Raw genomic sequence first — 11,481 nt, 5'->3', positions numbered from 1 at the left:
GCAGATCCTACCACAAGGACCTTTCTTGAATGTTATTTTGGGACAATGAGGTTTGTCTGGGGTACAAAGTGCTGCCACTAACAGCCCAGCAGCTGCTTTTAAAATGTATTTCAACAGGATGGAGTTGAAGAAGACACGCTCCAGCTGCACTTCTGTGTGTATGACAGTTGGTACAGGCAGATCAAGACCAAAACTGTGTCTTTTAATGTTTTTGCAGCTCCCCCCACCATTTAGAATTCCTTGTTTCTTCCCCTTTTGTAAGAACTTTCATCCCTCTCTTCAAGGTGCTGCTACTGCTTTCTCCCCAGCACTGAAACCTTCCACTCAGGAACCAAGCCTAGGATCAGACACTTCACAAAGAGATGCTCTATGTGCAGGAGTCCTAATGGATTCAGGAGGCCCGAGAAACTCAGGAGTCCTGTTCAGGAACCCTAATGAAACAAATGAAGCTCTGTGTGTGTCTGTGTGCAGGAGCAGAGGGAGCTGCTCCTGTGGACATCTTTCATTCTTTCATGCATGCCAGCTGGGTACACAGCAAATTCCAAATTCAGTTATATTATTTCCTTTAATAGTCCTAGGAATATTCCAGGTCAAATTTGATTCCATAGTCATAGTCCATAGTCTTCACTAAGAAGGAGGTTGGGGAGGTGCCTGTTCCTCATAAACAAACCTCACAAGAATAAAATTCCTTCAAATTTTAATGTATGCTTTTCAAAATGCCAGGATCTTGTTCTGGGAATGACTACCTTCAGGAAGAAGAAACCTTCTGTAGACTCTTTACCTCCTCAGGGTAAAGAACTCAAGAACAAGTACTGCTAAGAGGGAAGAGCTTCAAGCTGCACCAGGGTAGGTTGATGCTAGACATTAGGAAAATTTTTTTCACAGCAAGGGTGGTCAAGCATTGGAACAAGCTGCCCAGGAAGGTGGTGGAGTCACTGTCCTTGGAGGTGTTTAAAGGTAGTTTAGATGTGGCACTTAGCTGGAAGTGGGAAGATTCAGGCTGGATGTGAGGAAGAAGTTCTTCCCCATGAGAGTGGTGAGAGCCTGGAATGGGTTGTGCAGGGAGGTGGTTGAGGCTCCATCCCTGGAGGTGTTTGCAGCCAGGCTGGATGAGGCTCTGGCCAGCCTGCTGTAGTGTGAGGTGTCCCTGCCCATGGCAGGGGGGTTGGAACTGGCTGAGCCTTGAGGTCCCTTCCAACCCTGACTGATTCTATGATTCTATTCTATGATTTCTAATGTGTGTTACTGGTGAACTTGGTAGAGTAGGCTGGACCTGACCTCAAGGGTCTTCTCACAGAGTCACAGAATCAGCCAGGTTGGTAAAGACCTCCAAGCTCATCCAGTCCAACCTAGCACCCAGCCCTAAACAATCAACCAGACCATGGCACTAAGTGCTTCATCCAGGCTCTTCTTAAACACCCCCAGGGGCACCAACTCCAGCACCTCCCTGGGCAGCACATTCCATGGCCAATCTCTCTTTCTGTGAAGAACTTTCTAAGATCAAGCCTAAACTTCCCCCTGCACAGTTTGAGACTCTGTCCTCTTGTTCTATTGCTGGTTGCCTGGGAGAAGAGCCCAACCCCCACCTGGCTACAACTTCCCTTCAGGTAGTTGTAGACAGCAATGAGGTCTCCCCTGAGCCTCCTCTTCTCCAGGCTAAACACCCCCAGCTCCCTCAACCTCTCCTCACAGGGCTGTACTCCAGACCTCTCCCCAGCCTTGTTGCCCTTTCCAGCCTGAATGACTGATTCTATCACTCTATGAGTTCTTACAGAATCACCAAGGCTGGAGAAGACCTCCAAGATCATCAAGTCCTCAGAGGAATAAGAACCAATTCAAGAGTTGAAGTAACTAATCATTTTCTCCCTGAAAATATGCACAAATGGTGCTCCTGGACTTTTAGTGGACTCTGTGGTACTCTGCACCAGCTTTAGTTTCTGAAAGTCTTGATGGTATGGCTGAAGGAAAGGACACCACATTATAGAAGGAAAGGACACCACAGAAGACATTTAAGCATAAGCACATATCTATGACTGACTTCTGAGGTCAGAACTTTGCCTTTCAAGAAGAATCAAGAATCAAGAAGGTTGGAAGAGACCTCAAGGATCATCGAGTCCAACCTGTCACCCTAAACCTCATGACTATCTAAACCATGGCACCAAGTGCCACGTCCAATCCCCTCTTGAACACCTCCAGGGATGGTGACTCCACCACCTCCCTGGGCAGCACATTCCAATGGCCAACCACTCTCTCTGGGAAGAACTTTCTCCTCACCTCCAGCCTAAACCTCCCCTGGCACAGCTTGAGACTGTGTCCTCTTGTTCTGCTGCTGGTTGCCTGGGAGAACCCTGTTTGCAAAGGACCAGTATTTAATGACTGAATTCACCACCTCCCACTGCTCCATGAAACATTTCAAAACTGTCTCCTGATCCTTTTGCTATTTTTTCTTTTATATTTGCAGATATTTCAGCCTATTTTCTTCCTCTCTATACATCTACCAACTCTTCTCAGTACTCTACCACCTTCATATGTTAGGAGTGCATAGGCTGAGTGAAGAATGGATGGAGAGCAGTCCTGAGGAGAAGGGTTTGGAGGAGTTGGTTGATGAGAAGCTCAACCTGACCCAGCAATGTGCCCATGCAGCCCAGAAAGCTTCATCAAGAGGCTTCATCCCCCTCTAATCTGCTCTCATCAGCCCCTACCTGGAGTACTGTGATCAGCTCTGGAGCCCTGAGTAGAAGAAAGACATGGAACTGTTAGAGCAGGTCCAGAGGATGGTCACAAAGATGAGCACAGGGCTGGAGCACCTCTGCTGTGAAGACAGGCTGAGAGAATTGAGGCTGTTTAGCCTGGAGAAGGCTCCAGGGAGATGTTAGAGCAGCCTTCAGTGTTTGAACAGAGCTATGGAAGATAGCTGAGGCTCTGGCCAGCCTGATCTAGTGTGAGGTGTCCCTGCCCATGGCAGGGGGGTTGGAACTAGATGATCCTTGTGGTCCCTTCCAACCCTGACTGATTCTATGAAGATCTGGAGAGGGACCTCTTACAGGGGCATGAGGGAGAGGCTGAGGGGTGAGGGCTTCAGACTGGAAGAAGCTCGATTTAGATGAGACATTAGGAAGAAATTCTTTACAGTGAGGCTGGTGAGGCACTGGAACAGGTTGCCCAGAGAAGTTATGGAGGTTCCAACCCTGGGAAGGTTCACTGGCAGGTTGGATGAGGCCTTGAGCAACCTGCTCTGGAGACTTCCAAGACCCATCTGGATGCACTCCTGAGTGACCTGTGCTGGATTCTCTGGTCCTGCTCTGGCAGGGGGGTTGGACTTGATGATCTTCAAAGGTCCCTTCCAACCCCTAACATCCTGTGAGCCTGTGACCTAATAGAAGAACTCTGGGCCTATGGCAGGGGGTTGGAACTAGATAATCTTTAAGACCTTTCCAACCCAAACCATTCTATGATTCCATGAGCCAAAAAAAAAAAAAAATGGTTTCATTCTGTTGTGTGCAGTCTGGTTGTGAGTGCACTGACTGACAGATCCCCTTGGCAGGCTGGGAGATTTTGCTGGGCTGCTCTCTGAAACAACCACTCTCAGTCTTTCTCTTTAATCATTTCCCCCTCCTCCCCTCCCCCATCTCTCATTATGCCTTCCTGCACTCCTGTTGCTATTCAAAGGTTTTGTATCTCACACTGATATGGCAGGAATGAAAAGCTGGTGGCTTCCTGCCTCCAGAACAACTTGCTGTAATTACAGGCTTATAATTCATGGTTCCTGATGTATTATCTTCCCTTTTTTCATGTTGTCCTCATGCATGCATATTTGCATTTGGGAGACATCCACTCACAGTTTCCATAGCCATAGGGAGCTTTTGAAGCAGGAGGTGGATATCAGTTTTACATAAATATAATTACTCCTCATAGTAAGTCCTAAAACCAATTTTCAGCTGTGAGTTCTTGGACTCTCTCACGTGATGACATCACATTGAATTGCTTTTTAGTTGTTTTTTTCTTTTTTTTAAACTATTTCTACTTTAGAATCATAGAATCAGTCAGGGTTGGAAGGGATCACAAGGAGCATCCAGTTCCAACTCCCCTGCCATGGGCAGGGACACCTCACACTACAGCAGGCTGGCCAGAGCCTCATCCAGCCTGGCTGCAAACACCTCCAGGGATGGAGCCTCAACCACCTCCCTGCACAACCCATTCCAGGCTCTCACCACTCTCATGGGGAAGAACTTCTTCCTCACATCCAGCCTGAATCTCCCCACTTCCAGCTTCATTTCATTCCCCCCCCAGTCTTGTCACTACCTGAGATCCTAAAAAGTCCCTCCCCAGCTTTCTTGCGCTTCAGATACTGGAAGGCCACAAGAAGGTCACCTCGGAGCCTTCTCTTCCCCACACTGAACAACCCCAACTCTCTCAGTCTGTCCTCATAGAAGAGCTCCAGCCCTCTGATCATCCTGGTGGCCCTTCTCTGGACACCTTCCAGCATGTCCATGTCCCTATTTAGGCTTTTCTTGCTGTCTAAAAGGACTGAGAAGTGAGGCTAACAGAAATATTGCTGAGGTGAAATCTCTGCCCAAGTTGTAGGAAGGGAATATCCCACCATTTATGATGATAGCCAAGGTAATGAATGCATGGAGGAGTCAGCTATTACCAGCAGTAATTGCTGCACCTTTCATCTCCTGTCAGGCAGAGTGGGGAGGATTAGGACCCAAAGGCAGCTATCAGCACTCTCATTTCTGAACTCAAACAAAAGGCAAAAGAGGTGCCTGTCTGAGCTGAGAGCTTGTGGACCTTTGAACAGGCCCTATCAGAAGTCATCCAGCTATAACACAGTAACCTGCTTTCTCCTCACTGGGCTATGCTCTTTGATGTAGGTAAACTCCTACTGCAAACCACAGCTGTGAAGGAAAAAAACACCAGGATGTAATGAAGGAGAGGTACAGCTGATGGTCCACATGGGAAGGTTCTTTTAGCACCCTGCTTGCTCTGAGGGAGGGAGTAAATAAGCTCTACTACAGTTCAATATTTTTATCAATGGCCTGGCTGAGGGGATTGAGAGTACCCTCAGCAAGTTCCTGATGATACAAAACTGGGGGGGTTGGCTGACACCCCTCAGGCTGTGCAGCATCCAATGTGACCTGGACAGGCTGAGAGCTGGGGGCAGGCAAACCTCATGGAGTTTAATAAGGACAAGTGCAGGGTCCTGCATCTGGGGAGGAATAACAACAGACACCAGGACAGGTTAGAGGCTGCCCTGCTGGAAAGCAGCTCCACAGAGAAAGACCTTGGAGTGCTGGTGGACAGCAAGTTCTGCATGGAACAACAATGTGCCCTTGTGGCCAAGAGAGCCAATGGGATCCTGGGATGGATCAGGAAAGGTGTCCAGCAGGGCTAGGGAAGTTCTTCTGCCTCTCTACTCTGCCCTGCTGAGACCACAGATGCAATCCTGTGTCCAGTTTGGGGCTCCCCAGTTCAAGAGAGACAGAGACCTGCTGGAGAGAGTCCAAGGGAGAGCCAGGAGGATGCTTAGGGGATTTGAGCATCTCCCTGTGAAGAGAGCCTGAGAGCCCTGGGGCTGTTTAGTGTGGAGAAGAGAAGGCTGAGAGGGGATCTGATCAATGTCTATCAATATGTGAGGGGTGGGTGTCAAGTGGAGGGGGCCAGGCTCTTTTGGGTGGTTCACAGTGATAAGCCAAGGAACAATGAGTTCAAACTTGACCAGAGAAGATTTCAGCTCAACATGAGGAGAAACTTCTTTGCAGTGAGGGTGACAGAGCCCTGGAGCAGGCTGCCCAGGGGGGTTGTGGAGTCTCCTTCTCCGGAGCCTTTCCAACCCCACCTGGATGCATTCCTGTGCAGACTACCCTGAGTGCTCCTGCTCTGGCAGGGGGGTTGGACCTGATGATCTCTGGAGGTCCCTCCCAACCTCTGATATACTGTGAGACTGTGATACTAAGATGATTGAAGCCATACTTCCATAAACAACCTCCAACACCAGCTTTTGGAAGGCAGTGTTTGCCCTCCCCAGTGTAAGAGGAACTCAGGCACAGCTCAGTGTCAATGAAAGTTCCAAGGAAAATACGAAAAAAATCAAAGTCACTCTTGAAGGGGGGGGATGTGGGGGGGCAATTACCTGCTTGGAAAGAAAATATATTTGGAAAATTTCACTTTTAAGTAGTTAGGCAAACAAAGCACATTTCAGAGCAAGGCTTTCCAAGCTTTGCCTTCTTCCACCACTGATCCAGGTTATCAAGTCTAGACATTGAAAATCTGTATCCATCATTTCTCATTTTATGAAGAGGAATTTGCCAGGAATTATTCTTCTGATATTCCTGTTGCAGTGGGCTACAAACACATTTCCATCACACATCCTGGAAGATGCTGAACACCACTTCAGGTGATGTAAAATAGCAGTTGGGGTGGGTACAAGGAGCCTGCTCCTGCACAACCATTATCAGAAGACTTTTGATATAAACCTTCCAAGGCCTCTCTCTCTATTTCACAGAAATGTTCTATAGATTTAATGTAGCAGCTCTTCTTCTCCTCAGGACAAACAGATGCTCTGTATTGCCTGAAAAAAACAACCTGTTTCAGAGTGGAAGAGTACTGTATTGCACTCTGTGCCCAGTGCTTTTTTTTTTTTCCTAATCCAACCTTAAAAGACCTTGGTCTGTGACACCATGAATAAAAATAATTTTCAGGTGTCTAGATGCTTAAAGAGGTAAAACATAGAATCACTTCCACTGGAAAAGGTCTTTAATAACATCCAGTCCAACCCTTCTCTAACTCTACCAAGCCTGCAGCTAAACCATGGCCCTCAGCACCACATCTCTGCCTCTTTCAAACACCTCCAGAGATGGAGATTCAACCACCTCCCTGGGCAGCCTGTGCCAGGCTTGGAGAACCCCTTCAGCCAACAAGTTTCTTCTCCTATCCAACTTAAACCTCCCCTGGTGCAACTTGAGGCCATTTCCTCTTGCCCTATCACTTGTCACTAGAAAGAAAAGACCAAAACCCACCTGGCTCCAACCTCTTTTTAGGGAGTTGTAGAGAGCCAGAGGGTCTCCCCTCAGCCTCCTTTTCTCCAGACTAAACACCCCCAAGTCCCTCAGCTACTCCTCCCCAGCCCTGTTCTCCAGACCCTTCACCACCTTTGTTGTCCTTCTCTGGACACATTCCAGCACCTCACTGTCTCTCTTGCAATGAGGACTCCAAAACTGAACCCAGGACTCAGGCTGTGACCTCACCAGTGCTGAGGGGAAATGTTGATTTGCTTTCTGTATTAGAGAAGCCATCAGATAGATATTTACTCAAAATCTCATATTCCAGAGCATGTGCAAGGGATGTTGGGTTTTCTTGCTGACCTAGATTGCCTGCTGCCTTTTCTTCATTATTTAAACAAAAACTATAGACATAGTTGCAGCTTCTCATGTCCTTGGATGTGCTGTGAGTTCAGCTTCCCCAAAAGACAGTTAAGGATATTCAGGAAGAGGGGATAAAGTGTAAGGATGGGATAAGCTCTCACTTTCTGACTTGCTCTAGAGAGAATATGAAAGATGTTACGTGTTCCTTGTCATTTGCCTCCTACTATCCAGTTGTTCTGAGAGAGGAAGGTCTGAGTTCAGGAACTGAAGAACTTCTTGGCCACCTGAGCACACTGCTGGCTCCTGTTCAGGCAGCCATCAGTCAACACCCCCAACTCCTTTTCCACTGAGCAGCTCTCCAGCCACTCATCCCCAAGTCCCTGTGCTGGGTGAAACACAAGTAATTTGAAATCTAGACTTTAAATCCAGGAAACAGCCTAATAGAGACATACCCAAGTACTCTGTCCAACTTTCTGTTTCTTTCTATAAAGATCTATTTTAAAAATATTTATTTCCCCAGTTCCCCAGGACATGTGCAGAATACAAGGAGGAGAGTTGACTACACTACCCCATGGGTCAGTGTAGGTTGGGGACTGAGCTGTTGGAGAGCAATGAAGGGGAAAAGGCCCTGGGGGTCCTGGTGGGTGAGAGGTTGACCATGAGCCAGCAATGTGCTCTGGTGGCCAAGAAGGCCAAGGGCAGCCTGGGGTGGATTAGAAGGGCTGTGGTGAGTAGGTTGAGAGAGGTTCTCCTCCCTCTCTGCTCTTCCCTGGTGAGGCCACATCTGGAATATTGTGTCCAGTTCTGGTCCTCTCAGTTCAAGAAGGACCTCAGGGGACTGCTTGAGAGAGTCCAGCACAGAGCCACAAAAATACTGAAGGCAGTGGAACATCTTCCTCACAAGGAGAGCCTGAGGGAGCTGAGGGCTCTTAGCTTAGAGAGGAGGAGCCTGAGAAGTGACCTCATTGCTGATGATAAAGCTGTGCAGGATGAGTGCCCAGAGGCTGGAGCCAGGCTCTGCTGGGTGATGCCCAATGCCAGCACAAGGGACAGTGGGGGAAGCTGAGGCATAGGAAGTTCCATGGAGACAGGAGGAAAAAATTTTTCCTTGTGAGGGTGACAGAATACTGGAGCAGGCTGCCCAGGGTGGATGTGGAGTCTCCTTGTCTGATGATATTCACAACCCACCTGGCTGTGTTCCTGTGTGACCTGCTCTGGGTGATGTTGCTCTGGCAGAGGGGGTTGGACTGGATGAGCTTTGGAGGTCCCTTCCAGCCCCTAACACGCTGTGATTCTGTGTTAAACTGTTTCTATGTAGAGTACTCACAGACTCTCAAAGTGAACACGTTGAGAGATTTGATTGTTTTGTTTTGCTTTGTTTTTTCAGAGCACAGAAAAAATAACCCTAAATAACAGCAAACTTTAGCATTGCTTTTAATCCCAGCAGATCTCAGAAACGTTCTGCTGCCTGTGATTTTTGACACTTAACTCTCACAGATCCTTCAGGGCTTGAACCCTAATCCTGTGTGTTCAAGGCATAAGGAGGCTGTGAAAGGCCAGAGGAAGTTAAGAGTTTGTTTCTGATCTCACTTACCATCCTGTATAACTGTTGATTTTAGTGGATTTTATCCCATCCTGGAACTTGTGCAAACAGAAGTACAAGCAGACTTTTAATAGCTGGACTTTGCAGAAGCATCCAAGGTTGTTTTTTTTTTTCTTTTTTCCCTCTCTCTCCTCTATTAAATCTCCTGTGTGAGTTAAAGCAACACATGCCCAGGGCCATGCCAGTCTCATTGATGACACTGGTGTATAAACAAAGTAGAAGTTTTGGCAGAAAAACCTTAAAACTGGAGGGAAGAAAAAAAAAAAAAGGAATAAAAATTGAGTCCTATCCAGCTAAAAACCTCCATGGGCTTTGAGGTTATGCAAGGCCCTGAAGACTACAGATGCTGGCTGTTTAAACAGAAATATTCAGAGACAGGTTTGCCTCCAGTGTGAAGGCAAATAAAATGTCTCTGTGTGTGGCGGAGAACGTTTAGGAAAAGAGATGGAAAGAAATCTCTGAAAACTTCTATCTGCAGCCTGCTGACCCAGTTCACAGTCTCACAGTGTAGCAGAGGTTGGAGGGGACCTCCAGAGATCATCAGGTCCAACCTCCGTGCCAGAGCAGACTACCCTAACTGCTCCTGCTCTGGCAGGGGGTTGGACCTGATGATCTCTGGAGGTCCCTTGCAACCTTGTTATACTGTGATGATGTGCTATTTTCATACAAGCTCTTCTTCCTTCTTCTTACACCAGGTATTGCTAAATAGTTCTTGATAGTCAGTAAGAGCTAAAAAAAAAAAAAATACATTTTCAACTGGACATTACTTCAGTCTCCAGAAAAAAAAAAAAAAAGAAGAAGAAGAAGAAAGAAAACATAAGAATCTCATTTCTGTGTGCCCAGGTGTACTCAGATATACAGGAAAATTGAAAACCAATTTAAAAGGCAATATTGGGAACAATCTGAGCGGGTTTCAGATGCTGCTATGGCTACAATAACTCACAAAATGACTGGGGAGCCTGTCCTTCATTTCTCAGCCCAGTCTATATGACCCAAGTCCATCAGCACACGCTGGAGTGGAAAGGACAAATGAAATTGGGTGGCTGTGTCATTTCGACCAGAACGCATGGAGACATTTTTTTTCTTCTTCTCCAAAAGGCCATTTAAACAAAGCACCACAGTTAAAGAAAAAAAAAAAAAAAGAAAGGAAAAGGAAAAAAAGGAAAAAAAGGGGAAAAAAGGGGGGAGAGGAAAAAAGAAAAAAGGAAAAAAGGGGGGAAAGGGAAAAAAAAGAAAATAGGGGAAAAAAGGGGGGAAAGGAAAATAGGGAGAAAAAGGAAAAAAGAAAAAAGAAAAAAGGAAAAAAAGGAGGAAAAGAAAGGAAAAAAGAAAGACAGGAAAAAATTAAAAAAAAGGTAAAAAGGGGGAAAAGGGGAAAAAGAAAAAAAGAGGGGGAAAGGAAAAAAGGGGGGAAAAGGAAAAAAGGGGGGGAGGAAAGAAGAAAAAAGAAAAAAGGGGGAGAAGGGAAAAAAAGGGAAAAAGGGGGGAAAGGAAAAAAGGGGGGAAGTAAAAGGAAAAAAAGGAAAAACTTAAATGGAAAAAAAGGAAAAAAAGGAAAAAGGGGGAGAAAAAGGCAAAAAGTAAAAAGAAAAAAAAAGTTTTAAAAAAAGGAATAAAAAGGAAAAGAAAAAAAGAGAAAAAATAATCAAGAAAAAAGAAAAAAGAAATCTGCTTTATGAATCACAGTAGTAAAAAAATCATAAACATGACCTGCACTGACTAAAGCTACTTCAGCTTTAATGGAGTTATGCATCAAGAGTTTATTTTATTTTTTTTCCCAAATCATGTCCAAATTCTTCCTTTGCTAAATTTATGCAGTAAATGTGATTTTAAGTAAGGCAAATCTTAAATAATCTGTTAGATTTTTTTATAAAGGTACATTTTTTACTTTTGTATGGAGGTTTTGCTGTGGTTTGAAGAGAGTAAATGACCACAGAGTCACAGAAGCAGAAAAGAGACCTCCAAGATCATCCAGTCCAACCCTCGACCCAGCACTGCAGGGTCAACACTAAACCATGTCCCTAAGCAACAGGTCCACACACTGCTTCAACATCTCCAGCTGTGATAACTCCACCACTGCCCTCAAACATTCCAGTGTTTGAGAACCCTTTCAGTGAAGAAATAATTCCTAACATCCAGCCTGAACCTCCTCTGGCACAGCTTGAAACCATTTCCTCTGGTCCTGTCTCTTGATGCCAAGGAGAAGAGGCTGCCTCCTCCTTGCTCCAACCTCCCTCCAGTTAGTTGTAGAGAGCAATGAGGCCTCCCCTCAGCCTTCTCTTCTCCAGACTGAACACCCTCAGCTCCCTCAGATGCTCCTCACAGGCCATGTGCTTCAGGCACATGGACAAGGACTGAATCTCATTGCCCAGAAATTATCTTTTCTCTCTGCACAGCAACAGGAAAAAGTGACTTCTTGGAAGTGTAAGAAAAAAATTTGGATTAGAGCATCCAGTCCAACCAGAGCATCCCACTAAGTCTAAATAACCAGAATAATTTATTTATACTTAACGA

The sequence above is a fragment of the Indicator indicator genome, chromosome 9 (genome assembly GCF_027791375.1).
Source record: "Indicator indicator isolate 239-I01 chromosome 9, UM_Iind_1.1, whole genome shotgun sequence".
Taxonomy (NCBI): Eukaryota; Metazoa; Chordata; class Aves; order Piciformes; family Indicatoridae; genus Indicator; species Indicator indicator.
Note: the sequence above shows the minus strand (reverse complement) of the source record.